General features: G+C 41.9%; 1 pseudogene; it reads right to left on the bottom strand.

Annotated features, from left to right (window-relative positions):
• Positions 1–965: 965 nt before the first annotated feature.
• Positions 966–19,391, bottom strand: part of LOC132029835 (uncharacterized) — a 30,558-nt pseudogene continuing 12,132 nt past the window's right edge.

The raw sequence follows: 19,391 nt of genomic DNA on the forward strand, positions 1-19,391 counted from the left end.
AAGGATATTTTTGAGCCATTTCTAAAACGTTAAGGGCTGACCCTTTTCCTTAGTTAAAATAGCTCAAAGAACATCTGAGACCTTTAGTCAGACACTCACACTACACAGAACATTATTGGACGAAGATTTATGAAATTGAAAAGAGTTTTGACATCTAAACATCCAATGAAATCCCATTTACCATATTAAGCTTGGCATCTGAGTACCTTTCGATCTGCATCATGCTCGTCACAAAGATTTTATATCTAAGCAAGTATTAATCAATTAGAAGTAAGTAGTGGACATTGCATTCTACTTCACTTTTTTCTCTTAATTACGCCATAGTTTTGTAACATTCTTATACAGGACAGCATATTCTAACTTCTTTTTAAGTTGAATATTTTTTTGTACAGGAGGTGAGACGATTGGCAGTCTGTATTTTTGTTTACATGAATTATCTCCTTCCTCAATTATTCGTATAGATTGTCTTCACATTAACCAGTGTTGTAACCTGATGTCAAGCTAAGCCCCCTTCTAGAGTTCCAAAGATACATACAATACAACTTTTTTAAACAAAAGATAGTAATAAAGATCAAAATTTACATGGATTATGATTTATATAAGACGAAAGGACCATTAGACGAACAAACACTATTATCTAACGACAAACTTATCAAGCAACATGCTTAGGGTTCCACGAGGCCAAAGAGGATGCTTAATTGGGTCAATTTTCTTACACCACTGTAAGATAAGCTTGTACAATAGTAAAAAGCCAGTAATTTTCATCAACATATACATACATTAACCACATATTATTAAAATACTTATAATTATTTTCATTAACACATACAGATTCATGCATACATACATCATTATTGATTAATCGTGATTAAGAAAGTACTTGCATCACGTCATACATTATTACATAAAACACTGCACTATATATTGCATAGTGATGACTGAAGTGCTTCATCCATGCATGTTAATTAATTTTCAGCCACTTGAGAAGGAACCAAGGCAATCTGATCGTCCAAAATGAAATGGCAAATGGGCTTTTCTCCTGGCTTAACATTGAGCAATTGAAAGGGCAATGCCTCAGGGTTCATGGATGCAGTATCCTCATGGCAGACTGATACTGCATTAACTTTAGTTCCATCAGCACCCACCATTGAGACTTGAAAAGTCCTAGTACTGCTGCCTTCTTCGTGGCAATAGTGCACTGCATATGGGTAACCCACTTTGTGGCATATCACCCTGTTTAACCTTAAAACGTAGAACAGTTAAATTTATACGGGATGCCAAAGATATGTGGCTAAATTCAATTAAAGATTAAATAGCGAGATATGTCAAGAAAGTGGACAAAGAATCAGATCTAACCAAATGCTAGATACGTATGGCCTCGGGTATAGAAACCGAGGTCGATACCCTTTTTGTTACAAGCTCTCACGAGGTACAAATAAAATGAAACTCAAGAACAGATGGGAACTGATTTGATAAGATTCTTATGATTGTTGATGTAAACTATTTCTTTCCTTGCTACTACCAACCCCTTTCATGAATGATGACCTCCTCTTTATATAGTAGAGGAGTTTCAACCCTAGTACAATTCTAAATAAAGCAAGTAAATCTGGTGACAGCTGTATTGCCGAGATCGACGCCGAAATATCCGGGTGAGGATGGATATTTCGGTCTCCCGTTAATGGCAGTCAATCGCCCCTCCTTTATCGCCTTATCCTGGCTCGAGCTCGAGACCTCGTTCCCGGTGAGACGGTGGTATTGTGACCGAGCATAACCATGACGACGGAAAACCGAGCGTGCCTGTGTCCTCGATTTTACCCGTATACAGATAGTCCCCCCATTTCCCGAGGTGCAGTTACTGACGGCGGGGAATGGACCCTGAATAAACTGAGCAGCCGCCTCTAATTACCCAGGACGGAACCTTTAAGTCAAATCTCACTCAGCCCGATGTTGGGTCATTATTACCCAGCCGCCAAGTCTTTTTGGGGAATCCTCCTTGTATCAGAACTCTTGATACGCTACGGGATCTCTTAAATCTCTTTCTATATAAAGCCCACGTCTTCTTTCTTTCCCATGCATCCTCACTTCTCCAAATCTTAGTTTGTTCCACCTCTAAACCGACTGATATTCCTGCATTGATCCCATAATACTCTTCGGATCTTCAATCTTCTTGTTCCAGGGTGAGGATACCCTTTGTTAAGGAGAACCTTCCACGATCATGGCCTACGTACCGTTCTTCGACTCGGGGTGAAGATGGGCAACTCATTCATGTGCCATCGGCCAGAGCATTCGGTTCTTATAGGGAGTTAGAATCTATTCTTTGCGGGTATTGTCCCGTCGGGTTTTATTTACACGAATGACTGCAAAGTCCTTCACCATCTTGACCCGGTGGAAGATTTCGAGTCTTATGTCGACGATAGCGCCATTACCATGGTCAGGGAAGATTGCCATCTAGGCGCGGACGTTGACCTTCTCCCCGTTGGGGAGGGTGTGAAAATAAATCATCACGTTCCCGGTTACTCGTTGTCATACACGTATCCCTTTGCCATAGGGTTCGCCCTCCCCGTTCATAGAATAATCGAGGACTTCTGCTGTCGATATCGAGTATGTATTGGGCAGATCGCCCCGCAAATTTGGAGGCTCGTGTTCTGCATTGAGAAGTTGGCCAACGCGGCCGAAGTCGCTTTTACCCTCGATCACTTGCTTCAATTATATATACCTCGGGTGATTCGAGGGGGAATTGTTCAGTTGATTCCTAGGGGAAGCTGAAGCCTCATCGACCCTGAAGATGATTATGATCGAGGATGGCTTAACCGGTTCGTGATGGTACGCACGAACCAACTTCACCGTCCATCGTCCGTCGATTTTCCCGAAGTGTGGAACCCTTCACCGAACCCGATTGAGCCCGCGCTCGGCCTTTATTTTTTGAGTGGGTGATTGTCTTCTCCGGGCTTCTCGTAGCTTAGGGCGTTCTTGGAGAAAAATGGCACCCGAAGGGTGGAAGGCAAGGACCATGGTAACTTCAATACGAACGTTTCGATCCTTATTTCTCTACGCATCATATCTTAACTCAATATCTTTGGTTTCCAGGATTTCGGCCGAGGAGGGCTCCCAAAGGGAAATCGATAACCAAGGACGTAGTTTGGGGAAGAAGAACACCTGCTCCATCGAGGCCACCTAGACGCAGGGAGGCCGGCAGTTTTCCCATTGTGCATTCGGGGGTTGGATCTCGAGTTCGAACTCGCCATATTATGGGGACTCGTCGGGAGATGCCTTTGGGTGAAAACACACCAGTGGTTGTGCTCGATGAGAAAGATTTGCCGGAACTGGATATCCTCGGGTCGTCTACCTCTGGTGCAAGTCATGGGGACAGCTAATCGGTATCACCCGTCATTGCCGTATCCCGTGGATATACTCGGAGATCTCATCCTCCGACTTGTTAGTTTGAGCAAGGGTGTGGCTGTTTTACTTTTGTTTTCCAATTAGTGGTCGTAGAGTAGGGTTTCTTCTGCTTTTTCTGATGTACCGATATATCCGGCACAGTTGGGATATTACGAAATGGAAAAAATCTTTAATGGAATCTTGCAAACTAGTTGTTATTGGACTTTATTGAGCATCCCCCGTATAATGTTTGTACCCAAACTTTCGCATATACCTTTGTTGTATTCGATCAGTAATCATTTATTCCATAATCCGAAAGAACCCGACAGGTTTTGCTACCGGTTTGAATTCCATAATCCATAATCATTCATTCCATAATCGAGCATTCGGTTATTAAGCTTGGCCATGACCGGTTCGAAACAACACCCTTTGTGAAATATTCTGAAGCTTTACTCGATCATGGAGGTATTCGTACGAGGTTCCGATCTAGGTCTCTTCGGAAGGTCGATCTGTTCAAGCACGATCTGTTGGTTGAGCGAACCTTCCGATTTCTTCTCTCGTACGCTTCCCATGATTAGATAGGATCAGGGTCACATCCATCACATCCGTCTGACACGGATACGTGTCGAAGCCCCGTTGGCTCTGAAAACGGTTGCAGAAGGTCAAGCGTCTCGATCCCACTCTACAAAAGCGAGTTTTCCCCTTCTTTTTTCACTTTTCGACTTTTACCAAAGGGAATTTTTACTTTCGTATGCTCTGAATACTTTGATCTTGATATCTTCAAGCCTTCAAACATCCATATCTTCATATCTTCTTCTTAATTTCCATTCTAATCTTCAAACCTTCATTTCAGACCTTCTTATCTTTATACTTTCAAAATGACGAGCAAATCTTCAAAGGCTAAGGCCGGTGAGACATCCTCGGTTCCTAAACTAGAGCCACTGCTGAACGACTTCGTTCCTCAAGACTCGTTCGATAATTCGGGACTTCAAAGTCGAGAAACCTTCTCGACGGGGGATCGAGGTGTCGAAATATCGCCTATCGCGCACGATACCCCTGAATAAACTCGAACAAGTCAAGGAAGATTGTGGGTGGAAAGGGAAGGAGGTCGTTATTCCCGACCAAGATGAAGCCATATCGACCCACGTGGACGGGTACTTGAGTGTTTATACCTACCCTTTCACCTTCACCATACTCGACTCTGTGGTGGTCGATTTCTGCAAGCGGTACGAGATCACCCTCGGCCAAATTCACCCTTCATTTTGGAGAATCGTTGTGCTTTTCCGTTATTTTACTACAAACGCGAACATTCCGTTCAAGGTGCAATACCTTTTTCGCCTATACAGCCCCCGTGTCTTCAGAGGGGGAATGATAAAACTTTCAAAACGAGATGATAAAACTTTCAAAACAAGCTGCAAAAGCGCCCTTCTCCGGTTTAGATGAAGATAAGGATCGAGGTTGGCAGGGCAGGTTTGTCTGAATCAGGATAGCGGATCTGATCCCTACAGACAAATTACTGTTTCCCGAGAAATGGAACCCAAAATGTAAGTAATTTTACATCGATGCGATTCGGCCGCATGCCTGCGCCGATACTGAACTTTTTATTTGTTCGTATGTATACAGCGCTGATCCGAACCCTTGGTGCGGTTCCTAACCTCGACCAATGGATTGGGAAAATATGTTCCCAATTTACTTATGCCGAAAGCACCTGGAGGCGTTTATCCCGGTCCTGTTGGGAGGCTGGGACCCATGGTAAGTCTTCTCCTTAGAGCGTCATCCTTTCTACCTTGTGTAGTGCGCCACATTAGTTAGGTAATGACTGTTCTTCCCTTTCCTTCACAGGCTTGTCAAAGGCCACCGGAGGTCGAGGCCGACCGCCGAGGACCTCGGTGATGAGCAGGATATCGAAGCTCCCGATCAAGGAGACCTAGTTGTAAGGAGGAAAAGAAAATCCTCGAATCGTTTCGAGCTCCGTCCCGAAAGAAAAGATCGAGGACGTCACTCGAGAGGCCTCGTCGAAAGATATCTCGGCCGTGCTTTGGATGCGAGGTCGTTGGTCAATTATTGGACCGTTCGGACGATGATGATCGGGTGTTGGGTGGGCATCGTCTTATTGACGAGCTCGCTCGAGCATGATTTGCGGTTACATTGCAATTACTCCGTTGGTGGAAAGTTCCGAATTTCGAGTGATATCTCGAAGTCGACGGATGCAGGGATCGTCGGGTCGAAAGTCGGGGTCTCCGATCACACTTCTACTCGAAGTCCGAAAAATTGCCCGGCCGCCGTTCTTTGGATCGAGGGCAACTTCATCGGTATCAGGCTCTAAGGTACCTACTATCCCGCTTTTGTACAATATTGGCTCCGTCCTTCCGATACAAGCTATGGCCTCATCTGAAACGATAATTTGCATACAGGATTCTCCGTCGCCATTGGTGGATATTCCTACCGATGACGAAAAAGCCAAAGGCAAGGTGACCGAGAAAAGGGTGGCCGGTCATGGGGATTATAAAATACCCGCTCCGGGCATATCGAGTTTTAAGCATTTGCCCATCCTCTGTAGCTGAGCGTTTCGGGGTTAATTCTGATCCCAGGTTGGAGAAATCGTTTCCTGCCCCTAGTGTCGACCCGAGTCGGAAGAGGCTAATTACTTTTAAGGTGTCGGCCGATATGAACATGTTATCGGGTCCTATTGGGGTATCCAGCTATCTGTATCCTCACGGTGTCCCCAAGGGCCCGTAAGAAAATGGCCGAAGCCGACGAATCGTGCCTTTTCAACGAGGCTCAGCATGTATTGAATTGGGTAAGTCTCGTCCTTATATTCTTTTTACTCAGCTTTTAATTTTATGCCTCATTTTAATAACCGTTCCTTTTTCCCTTATAGGCCTCCGTGCTTCACCATGCAAGCTTTCACCGACTTAGGCATGAAGTGGGTCGACTCGGAGGAGCTCGAAAGTAAGATTCGGGAGGTGGACGAGAGCTCATGACTCTATATGAAAAAGAAGTTGCAATATATCTCGTCTCTCCACGATCTTTCCATCCTTAAATCGGATTTAGCGGCTCGAAATGAAGGCGCAAAGCCAAGCCCAGGGAACGTGACCGGTTGGCGAGAGAAGGTAAAGGCTTTCGAAGTTTACAATAAATCTTTAATAGCGATGCTAATGCCCTACTCTCGGGCCCGAGCTTATGTTAGCCAGATTGATCAACTCCGCGAGGAGCTTGTGGGATCAAACCCGAGTTTGATTCCTCCACGAAACAACCGTCGGTCTTTGTGGCCGAACATGATGTTCTCCGGGAGTAGCTTCGGTCGTCGGAGGAACAAATGAACAGCCTTAGCGCATCACTTGCTGCGGTCGAAGTGGAAAGGGATCGATTGAGTCGGATCATCACCGATCTGCAAGCTGAGCATGGAAAGGCTCTTGATCAGATCTCGGGTTATGACCACATGTTAGAGCAGTACAAGGCCGATGTGACTGCTGCCGAAAAGGCCAGTAATCTTAGAGCTGAGTATGAGCGGTGTTTGTCCCGAAGGAAGACCCTCGAAGAAGTTCAAGCCACTGGTGTGGACTTATCAAATTTGATCGAGGAAGCAAAAGAGCTTGAAGCGGAAGCAAAGGCTGCGCACGACCCTGAGGATTCAGATATCGATCTCGAGTCAGCCGATAAAGAGGCCGAAGGGTCAGATGAAGATTAGGTTCGGGGCCTCGCGCCCCCTCTTTTGTTTTTGCATTTTTGTTTTGAGGCCACTGTCCGAGCCTTTGTAAATCTACTTTATATATCAATAAATCGAAATTTGTGTTTGATAATTGCAAAGTATTTCCACGTTTCAGTGTTTTCTCGGTTTATGCCTTTATTATAATTTGCCGGTAACACCCCGTAAACTTGAACTAGGTGTGAATATGTAAAAATCTAGTATTAAGATGATATTTTATCTATATGAATCCATTCTTGGTGAATTCGGGTGGAGGATGGTCGTTTTGAAGTCAAACCAATTAGTGAAGTTCTTAAGGCCTCTTAAATTCGCCTAAGTTTTGGTAGTCTGTCTTTCTGGGTGATTTTCATGAAAATGTGTTGTGAATTTGGAAACACTTCCTCAATGAAAGTTGTAGATATTTGAAATAGCTTTCCAACGGTAGGTCGCCCAGCCCAAACGGAGTTACGTACAAGAAGTTATGTCCATTTTACCGAACACTGTGCAGAACCGACATACGCCGACTTTTCAGGCGTGTGGGGGCGCGTGCGATGGCCCCGCATCGCGGGCCAATCGCGCAAGTCTGAGTATTGAGATTCAGAACATCGCGCGATGGTCCCGCATCGCGGACCCATCGCGTAACGGGTCGGATTTAGGTCAAAAAGTCGGGTTTACGCGTTTTCAGTTATATTTAAGGTTGGGGTTTATTTCCCCAAAGACCCCATTCACGAAAATTTACCCTAAAGTCAATAAGAACAAGTCCCAAGCCTCAAGAACCCTAAAAGGTAAGTGTTATCATGATTCTAGGTTGAATTCAAGTCTCGATTCCCTTTCTAACATCAAACCCATGATTCTTAACATGATTTTGTGATCAAAACCTAGGGTTGCAACATAATTCTTTCCAAAGTGATTCAAGCTAGGGTTTGGGTGTTCTTCATTAGAAAAGTGATTTGTTAAACTCTTGTTTAACAAATTAAGGTATGTCTCCCTTTTTAAAAACCTTATTTTAAAAACCTTATTTTGAATGTATGTCTCCCTTTTAAAAACCTTATTTTGAATGTATGTCTCCCTTTTAAAAACCTTATTTTGAATGTATGTCTCCCTTTTAAAAATCTTATGGTGATTTCTATGTCTCTTTAAAAAATAAAATCCTTTTGAATATAAAGGTAATTTATGTGTCTCTTTGCAAACTCTCTTGAAAGATTGATTCTTTATAAAAGCATGTGTTGAATGATATGATGAATTGGTTTCACACTCTCGAAATTTATTACATGTTTTGATTAATGGTTAATGTGCGTGAGGGGACAAGCCCACATTAAATCTAGATTGTAACAAACCCTATATATGTATGTGATATTATGAATCATTTTCTTCTATAAGAGATGATCAGTGATGATGGTTAATTTTTGGTATTGATGATTTTACAAAGGAACTATGATAAAGTAATTATCTATGATATTATGGATTTTCGTAATGGCATAATGAACTTTAATGCTATTTGATGGTGTGACTATTTGAGACAAATTGTGAATCGGCTTCTATGCTATGAATTTGGTTGTTGTGTTTGGCCTAGCTACTCGGGAGGAAGGGTAGCCACTATGGATCCTAGTGTGTGGTAATTGCCTAGCCATTCGGGAGGAAGAGTGGCCACCACCTGGGTTCGCTACCGGGGGTGTGATTCAAGCCTAGCTATTCGGGGGAAGGATAGCCACCGCCGGGTTCGCTACCGGGGTGTGATGTATGCCTAGCTATTCGGGAGGAAGGATAGCCACCGCGTACATAGTCCGATGTGATAAGCCTAGCTATTCGGGGGAAGGATAGCCCGCGGGGTTCGCTACATAGTCTGGGGTGTGATGTATGCCTAGCTATTCGGGAGGAAGGATAGCCACCGCGTACTACATAGTCCGGTGTGATTTATGCCTAGCTATTCGGGAGGAAGGATAGCCACCGCGTACTACATAGTCCGGTGTGATTTATGCCTAGCTATTCGGGAGGAAGGATAGCCACCGAGAATTATATGTTCCGGTGTGGTGCGCTATGCGCGATATGCTTGATTCTTGGGCCTGTATTGGCATGTGTGACATTCTTATTCTCTTATGGAATTGTTGATGACTATCTTAATTGATTAAAAAGGGCATATTTGAAGTTGTAACTTAACAAGAGGCTTTATAAGTGGGTTTTGATACTTATTATTGAGATACATAAACCGAATAACGCCCTTACGTTGATTTCATATGATTTTCAAGACCGATTTCTTCATGTATTATTTTACTTTATTTTCGTATTATTCATTGTCCCCGAGGCACTCACCGAGTACGAAGTACTCGGTGCATACCATTGTTGTTTTTGATGGTATGTTAGGTAACGGGAAGAGCGAGGTTCGTGATACTTCTGTGCGCTTAGGAAGGACTTGCTATTGCGGATAATTTGGCGAGCCCACACGTTCGTTCGTGGGACACCCTATTGATTTGTTCATTTGTTATTAGTTTCCGGCCGCGTCCCGATGAGTTAAACTATTAATCCTTTATCTTAGAAGCTCCCTAGTATACATTTGTGGGTAGTTATTGAGTTTTATTAACTCTTGGGCACGTTGTTATGTTTGATTAACTTTTAGATATTAAAGACTTCCGCCGATTTAATTCTTATGTATTCATGATTTGTTACATTTAATTTATATAACCGTTGGAGGCGAATGTTGAACCGGCGGGTTCAAGTATTATTATTATGTTGTTTAGGTTCTTCCGATGTTGTTTATGACATCGGATGCCGGTCACGTCTAGGGTGGGTTTTGGGGCGTGACAAGCTTGGTATCAGAGCCTAGGTTTAAATGTGTCCTAGGAGTTGTTGTCGTGTCTCTGTGAGCTGTGTCTAGTGGAGTCTTCCTTGTGCAGCCTGATCACCTGCATAATCGAAAGACTACCAGGACATTTATAGGTGTTTCCTATTCTTCTTGATTCTAGATTGTCTTTGTAAAGCTTAAAGTCCTTTCTAGGATCGTTCTAATTCGCTCGTTAATTCGTGCCCTGCAGAAATGGCTTTAACTCCTGCGAGGAGTGGTAATCAGGGAAAAATGTGCTTCTAAATCATCGAGGACGGCGGACGAGCCGCCGTGGTCAACCGTAAATCTTGGGGTCAAGAACGGTAATTCGTTGGTTGGGTTTGCCGAGCAAGAGAATTGGAAAGGAGAAGAGAGGCTAGACAGGAAACAAAGTAAGAAGGCCCGATCTGCGGGTGGTTTCACTGGTTCGTATGATGGAGGGCAACGGAAAGGAAATTCTGCACCTCAACAGTTTGTTTCTCAGTCTAATATGGGCGTTCCATCTGGTAGACAAGGTCAGAGGAACAATGATCGGAATAGATGTTCGCAACGTAATAACCCACACGCATTTAGATGGGAGGATCGTGATCCGTCACCATTGTGGGATTAGGGGTCATATCAAGAAATATTGTAGGAAGTGGCTTCGTGAAATGGCTAACTCTTCAAGCCAAAGGAATAATCCATCTGATGTTAATGCTAACAACACCCCTAATGCTCGTGGTAATGGGGCTTGTAACAACGGCAAAGGAAAGGAAGTTGCTAATATGGATGTGGAGGGACGACCGACTTTATGGGCTAACTCGTAGGGGACCGAGGCTTCGACGCCGTGGTTACAGTATCCTTACCATCCGTTGCTCATGATGCTTACTCATTGATTGATCCGGGTTCAAATTTATCCTATGTGACTCCTTATTTTGCTCTTGATATGGGTATGAAACCCGAACCTTTGTTGGAACCCTTTGTTGTTGATACGCCTTCGGGTGTTCCTGTTATTGCTTCTAGAGTGTATAGAAATTGTGTTGTTGTGATTAAAGGACGTGAGATCGTGAAAGATTTGTATGAACTTGAGATGGTGGATTTTGTTGTAATTATAGGGATGAACTAGTTGTCCGCGTGTTATGCTAATGTGGATTGTCGTCATGAGTTAGTTCGTTTCGCCTTTCAGAGGCCTCGTTATGTGTGGGAGGGTGAAATTGCTAAGCCAAAAGGTAGATTTATTTCCTATCTTAAGGCTCATAAGATGATTACTAAGGGTGTATTTACCATTTAATTGCTGTGAATGATACAAAAGCCGTAGTACCCGAATTTGCATCTATTCCCATAGTCAGTGATTATCCCAAAGTATTTCCTGAAGATCTTCCTGGTATTCCTCCTGATAGGGTTATTGATTTTGGGATTGACGTTATCCCCGACACCCAACCTATTTCTATTCCACCTTATCGTATGGCTCCAGCGGAGCTAAGGGAATTGAAGGATCAATTGAAGGACTTGTTGGATAAGGGCTTCATCCGACCAAGTTCCTCACCTTGGGGTGCTCCAGTCTTGTTTGTTAGGAAGAAGGATGGTTCCCTGAGAATGTGTGTTGACTACGTCGGCTTAATAGAGTGACCATTAAGAATAAGTATCCCTTGCCTAGGATAGATGATTTGTTCGACCAACTTCGTGGTGCTAAGTTCTTTTCGAAGATTGACTCCGAGGTCCGGATATCATCAATTGAAGATAAAAGAGGAGGATATCCGAAAATCGCTTTCCGTACTCGTTATGGGCACTTTGAGTTTTTAGTCATGTCGTTTGGCTTGACTAATGCACCTGCTGCATTCATGGATTTGATGAACCGTGTTTTTAAGCCGTATCTAGACCGATTCATTATTGTGTTTATTGATGACATTTTGGTGTACTCTAAGAATCGTGAAGATCATGCTAATCATTTGAGGATAACCTTGACAACACTGGAGGAGAACAAGCTTTATGCAAAATTCTCTAAGTGTGAATTCTGGCTTGATTCTGTGGCTTTCTTGGGCCATGTGGTGACCGGGGACGGCATTAAAGTAGACCCTCAGAAAATTTCAGCGGTTAGGGATTGGCCTAGACCCACTAGTGCAACGGAAATTCGTAGTTTCTTGGGTTTGGCAAATTACTACAGGAAATTCGTGGAAGGTTTTTCATCTATTGCCTCGCCATTGACTAAGTTCGGTTGCTAAGTTTCGGTGGTCTTAAGCTTGTGAAAGGAGTTTCCAAGAGCTTAAGACAAGGTTGACTTCGGCCCTATTTTGACGTTACCTTCGGGTCTGGTGGATATGTGGTGTATTGCGATGCTTCTAGAATTGGTTTGGGTTGTGTGTTGATGCAAAACGGTAAGGTGATTGCTTATGCCTTGCGTCAGTTGAAGAAGCATGAGAAGAACTATCCGACTCATGACTTAGAGTTGGCCGCTGTGGTATTTGCTTTGAAAATTTGGCGTCATTACTCGTATGGTGAGCATTGTGATGTTTTTACCGATCACAAGAGTACGCAATATATCTTCAAACAACGAGAGTTGAACCTCGGACGAGAGGAGGTGGTTGGAGTTGTTGAAAGATTATGACTTGAATATTTTGTATCATCCGGTAAGGCTAATGTGGTTGCTGATGCTTTGAGTAGAAAATCTATGGGCACGTTGGCTTATTTGCGTGCACATGAAATCCCCATGGGGAAGGAAATTCGAAGGCTTGCTAGTCTTGGGGTCAGACTTGATGAGACTGAAAATGGAGAGTTAGTGGGAATCACGCCATCACGGTCTGATATTATAGAAAGGATTAAATTCAAGCAATATGATGATGAACTTTTGGCAAAGCTGAGAGATGGAGTAGAAAGGGGTGAGTACACTTCATTTCGTTGGTACCGGCGATAGTGTTCGCGATTGCAAGGACGATTGTGTGTTCCCGATGTTGATGGTCTTCGACAAGAACTAATGATGGAAGCTCATAGTTCTAAATATTCGGTTCATCCGGATCCACCAAGATGTATAAGGATTTGAACAACACTATTGGTGGAAGAGCATGAAGGTTGATATTTCTAACTTTGTGGCTAAGTGTTTGAACTGTCAACAGGTGAAGGCTGAACATCAAAGGCCTGGTGGCTTGGCTCAAAACATTGAGATTCCTCAATGGAAGTGGGAGGTGATAAATATGGACTTTGTTGCAGGCTTACCTCGCACAAGGGCCAAGTATGATTCAATTTGGGTGATCGTGGATAGACTCACGAAGTCTGCCCATTTTCTTCCTGTAAAGACGTCATATGCCGCTGCAGAGTATGCCAAGTTGTATCTGAAGGAGATTGTTAGGTTGCATGGTGTTCCGACATCTATCATATCTGACAGAGGTACGCAATTTCGCTCATTTTCGGCGTACGTTTCAAGAAGGTTTGGGGACTAGAGTGAAACTGAGCACTGCCTTTCATCCTCAAACTGACGGGCAAGCAGAGAGAACTATTCAAACTTTGGAGGATATGTTGCGTGCTTGTGCAATCGATTTTGGAGGAAGTTGGGATGAACACCTACCTTTGGTGGAATTCGCTTACAATAATAGCTATCAAGCTAGTATTCAGATGGCTCCTTATGAGGCTCTTTATGGGAGGCGTTGTCGGTCTCCAATTGGTTGGTTTGAACCAACGGAAGTAGAGTTGTTGGGTCCCGATTCAGTTCATGAGGCAATTGAAAAGGTAAATCTTATTGTGCAGCGACTAAAGACCGCTCGAGTAGACAAAAGTCTTATACGGACATAAGGCGTAGGGAATTGGAATTTCTTTGTTGGTGACAAGGTTTTCTTGAAAGTGTCACCTATGAAGGGGGTAATGCGTTTTGGCAGAAAGGGCAAGCTTAGTCCTCGCTACATTGGTCCTTATGAGATTACTAGAAGAGTTGGGGAGGTAGCTTATGAGTTGAGATTACCGGCTGAGCTGTCCATGGTTCATCCGGGTTTCACATTTCGATATTGAGGTTGTATAAACCTGACCCTTCTCATGTGTTGAACCATGAAGAGGTTGAAATTGATGAATCCTTATCTTATGAAGAAGAACCAGTTCAGATTTTGGATCGCCAAGTTAGAAGGTTGAGAACAAAGGATGTTGCGTCGGTCAAAGTGTTGTGGCGAAATCATAATACTGAGGAAGCTACTTGGGAAGCGGAAGAGGACATGAAGAAGAGATATCCTCACTTGTTCCCTATTTCAGGTATGAGTTAAGTTTTGAACTATTCGTGCACAAGGTGATTGTGTGGTTAAAATTCATGTTGGTAAATTACCTTCCTAGAATACTATCCTCATTCGAGGACGAATGATCTTAAGGGGGGGATAATGTAACACCCCGTAAACTTGAACTAGGTGTGAATATGTAAAAATCTAGTATTAAGATGATATTTTATCTATATGAATCCATTCTTGGTGAATTCGGGTGGAGGATGGTCGTTTTGAAGTCAAACCAATTAGTGAAGTTCTTAAGGCCTCTTAAATTCGCCTAAGTTTTGGTAGGTCTGTCTTCTGGGCGATTTTCATGAAAATGTGTTGTGAATTTGGAAACACTTCCTCAATGAAAGTTGTAGATATTTGAAATATCTTTCCAACGGTAGGTCGCCCAGCCCAAACGGAGTTACGTACAAGAAGTTATGTCCATTTTACCGAACACTGTGCAGAACCGACACACGCCGCCTTTTCAGGCGCGTGCGATGGCCCCGCATCGCGGGCCAATCGCGCAAGTCTGAGTATTGAGCTGCAGAACATTGCGCGATGGTCCCGCATCGCGGACCCATCGCGTAACGGGTCGGATTTAGGTCAAAAAGTCGGGTTTACGCGTTTTCAGTTATATTTAAGGTTGGGGTTTATTTCCCCAGCACCCCATTCACGAAAATTTACCCTAAAGTCAATAAGAACAAGTCCCAAGCCTCAAGAACCCTAAAAGGTAAGTGTTATCATGATTCTAGGTTGAATTCAAGTCTCGATTCCCTTTCTAACATCAAACCCATGATTCTTAACATGATTTTGTGATCAAAACCTAGGGTTGCAACATAATTCTTTCCAAAGTGATTCAAGCTAGGGTTTGGGTGTTCTTCATTAGAAAAGTGATTTGTTAAACCTTGTTTAACAAATTAAGGTATGTCTCCCTTTTAAAAACCTTATTTTGAACTTTTAAAAACCTTATTTTGAATGTATGTCTCCTTTTAAAAACCTTATTTTGAATGTTTTAAAAATCTTATGGTGATTTCTATGTCTCTTTAAAAATAAAATCCTTTTTGAATATAAAGGTAATTGATATGTGTCTCTTTTGCAAACTCTCTTGAAAGATTGATTCTTTATAAAAGCATGTGTTGAATGATATGATGAATTGGTTTCACACTCTCGAAATTTATTACATGTTTTGATTAATGGTTAATGTGCGTGAGGGGACAAGCCCACATTAAATCTAGATTGTAACAAACCCTATATATGTATGTGATATTATGAATCATTTTCTTCTATAAGAGATGATCAGTGATGATGGTTAATTTTTGGTATTGATGATTTTACAAAGGAACTATGATAAAGTAATTATCTATGATATTATGGATTTTCGTAATGGCATAATGAACTTTAATGCTATTTGATGGTGTGACTATTTTGAGACAAATTGTGAATCGGCTTCTATGCTATGAATTTGGTTGTTGTGTTTGGCCTAGCTACTCGGGAGGAAGGGTAGCCACTATGGATCCTAGTGTGGTAATTGCCTAGCCATTCGGGAGGAAGAGTGTGTACCCGGGGTGTGATTCAAGCCTAGCTATTCGGGGGAAGGATAGCCACCGCCGGGTTCGCTACCCGGGGTGTGATGTATGCCTAGCTATTCGGGAGGAAGGATAGCCACCGCGTACTACATATGTGATTTATGCCTAGCTATTCGGGAGGAAGGATAGCCACCGCGTACTACATAGTCCGGTGTGATTTATGCCTAGCTATTCGGGAGGAAGGATAGCCACCGCGTACTACATAGTCGGTGTGATTTATGCTATTATTCGGGAGGAAGGATAGCCACCGAGAATTATATGTTCCGGTGTGGTGCGCTATGCGCGATATGCTTGATTCTTGGGCCGTATTGGCATGTGTGACATTCTTATTCTCTTATGGAATTGTTGATGACTATCTTAATTGATTAAAAAGGGCATATTTGAAGTTGTAACTTAACAAGAGGCTTTATAATGGGTTTTGATACTTATTATTGAGATACATAAACTGAATAATTTCCCTTACGTTGATTTCATATGATTTTCAAGACCGATTTCTTCATGTATTATTTTACTTTATTTTCGTATTATTCATTGTCCCCGAGGCACTCACTGAGTACGAAGTACTCAGGCATACCATTGTTGTTTTTGATGGTATGTTAGGTAACGGGGAAGAGCAGGTTCGTGATACTCCAGGTGCTTAGGAAGGACTTGCTGTTGCGGATAATTTGGTGAGCCCACACATTCGTTCGTGGGACACCCTGTTATTTGTTTATTTATTATTAGTTGGCGTCCCGACGAGTTAAACTATTATCTCTTTATCTTAGAAGCTCCATAGTATACATTTGTGGGTAGTTGTTGAGTTTTGATTAACTCTTGGGCACGTTGTTATGTTTGATTAACTTTTATGATATTAAAGACTTCCGCTGATTTAGCTTATGTATTCATGATTTGTTACATTTAATGTATAAACTGTTGGAGGCGAATGTTGAACCTGGCGGGTTCAAGTATTATTATTATTATGTTGTTTAGGTTCTTCCGATGTTGTTTATGACATCGGATGCCGGTCACGTCTAGGGTGGGTTTTGGGGCGTGACAAGTTCATGTTGTCGTTAGTCGTTGCTTTATTCATAATTTACAAGACAAACCCGATCGTGATAATTTTGCGTTTTTAGACCGTGGTCTTTAACCGTTCTAGATCGCAGCTTTCGAGCTTGCTTTTTTAGACCGTAGCCTTTAACTGTTTATGCCATAGTTTAGAGCGTAGTCTTTAACTGTTATGCCATAGCATTTGTTTTTTAGACCGTAGTCTTTAACTGTTATGCCATAGCATTTTTTGGTATTTGGCAACATCGGATCCTTTTGATCGGAGTAAGTTTTTTATTGAAAAAATCGGCCAGAGATGCATTCGTAATTGTTGCCGCGGTAAGAGCAAACTAAGTGGACACGATTCAATCGATCGTTTGGTCCTTACATCTAATCCTATTTTTCAGGCCTTGGCTTTTACATAGTTTTCACTTAACTCATAGTATAGTAGTCCCCTAGTATTCGAGTCCGAAGTATGAGGGCTCGGGTACTATTAGATCGGAATATGCAGTCCCTGGTCTCCGGTCTCTGATCTATGCTCTATATGCGTAGCTCACTGTTCGGTCGCTCATTAAAAACCTTGCCGAAAAACCACTTCGGGACAAAACGGTCGAAGGGAAAAAGAGTGCAGCACGTGCTTTCAGTCCTAAGTTTATGACTTCCGAGTATCCGGTGTGCTGTTTCGTTGTCCCTCGGGCTGCATCCCTTCATAGTTAGATCGAGGGAGAAAAAGCAAAAGAAAGTTATTCATACCTTTAACAATAATATCGTTTTAGGTGTGCCACATTCCGATTTTGTTTTTCACCCGTGTCCGTCTTCATAGTTCGAGCCGATAAGAACCTTTTTCGGTTATTCCAAATTACTCGGGGCAAATAGTTTCCCTTCGTGAGGGTTCTTCGTATGAAGTGTGACCTTCCTCAATACCAAGTCCCCAATTTGAAAATGTCTGAGGTTTGTCCTCCGATTATAATACCTTTGCATCCTCTGTTTTTGTGCGGCTATCCGGATATGAGCAGCTTCCCTTCTTTCGTCCACGAGATCCAAATTGACGGTCATTGCTTCATGGTTCGAGTTCAACAAAATGTTATACTCCACCTTAACTGGGTTAAATTAGAGTACAACATATTGGTGATTCCTAAATTAATTAGCTAATTTAAGGAATCGCCACCTAATTAATTTAGAGGTGAATTAGGACACCTATCGATTACTTAATATTAACTCCATTTAAAGTCTACTAACCTAAAATTCTAGGTAAGGGTTCAATTAATCTAAAGGGAAGGTGTTAAGCACCCTTTAAGATCCGTATTAAAACGGTTAACCGACCGAACTTAAATTTATTAAAATAAAACTAAACTGGAAGTAAGAGTTGATATAAATGAGCATATTAATATCTAACTTATGGCAGTGATTAAATATCAAGAAAGGAAGGGCATAATGACGTTATTTTGGACTAAATATTTGACAATAGTGAACTCAACCATTTCAAAATGATTTTCCATTTTATGACTAAATCTAAACCTGCATTGCTTTGTAAAATCTGATTGCCAAACATTTCCGTGGAAAATTGATTTTTGTTTTCCTTTTTCCTTAGAAAAAATAAAAATAAAAAAAATCACCAAAGTTACCAATGACCTGCTATTTCAAAATCAGCTTTACCTAACACTGAAAAGGGGCCTCGGACTTAGCTAGACTAGCCTGGTTTCAGTCAAGTAAAGATTACTACCCGCACATCACGTAAATATCATTAAAACGAATTAAAACAAGAAGCAGACAGCATCAAAACCAACATAATATTCATAACAATAAAATGAAAGAGAGCTATGACGGGACATAAGCCATGTCTCCTCATCTCCCATTTAGTCTCTATTCGGAAATATCTCAAGAGAGAGAGCTAGGGGAACGAATGAAGAGTAGATGTAGCTTCCGGTTTAACAGCGACGTCGAGTCTCGAAACGAGACTCTTCGGCTCCATCGTTCATGCATGGCAAAGAAAGAATAAAAAGAAACGTGAATTAGCAAGTAGAATCTGCCATTGTCAATACCAAAGGAATGAAAAATAAATAATTTCAAGTGACCAACATATAGCTTGGAGTCTAAGAACACTTATGTAAATCTTATAATCACGAGACAAGTTATGTTTTGTAGGTGATATTTCCAGCTTACTCCACAATCATTAAACAACTTTCTTTATATTAACATACTTGCACTAACAAAACTCCATGACTTAGCACATTGATGATACATATAGGCACAAAACAGTTAGCATCAAATGATAGCGAAAAAAAAAAGAAACAAACTAAAACAATAATCTATAGCACATGTCATTTAACATTTAAACAAACCCAAAGAATAACTCTGAACGGAAGCTAAGAATTAATATCTACAGGGAACATGGTGAAAAACATTAACACCTAAAACAGAGGCTACTATATCAACTAGAAACTTCCATGGTCTTAATAAATTTTGGTATACAGTTTTATATTTAAACAGTGGATTTATTTTATAAGCTAAGTTTAAACATAAGAATCTAATAAGATGTGTCTAAGCTTAACATTAAAGAGAAGATACGGCAAATAGTGTTAGGAAAATCTTAGCAGTTTGGTTACATACAAAAATCCAAAAGCAGTGTCTACAGGCCTGATGTTGAAACACAGAGACTATAATTTTAACAATCTTTTACCATTTAAACATTTGTC

The sequence above is a fragment of the Lycium ferocissimum genome, chromosome 9 (assembly GCF_029784015.1).
Source record: "Lycium ferocissimum isolate CSIRO_LF1 chromosome 9, AGI_CSIRO_Lferr_CH_V1, whole genome shotgun sequence".
Taxonomy (NCBI): domain Eukaryota; kingdom Viridiplantae; phylum Streptophyta; class Magnoliopsida; order Solanales; family Solanaceae; genus Lycium; species Lycium ferocissimum.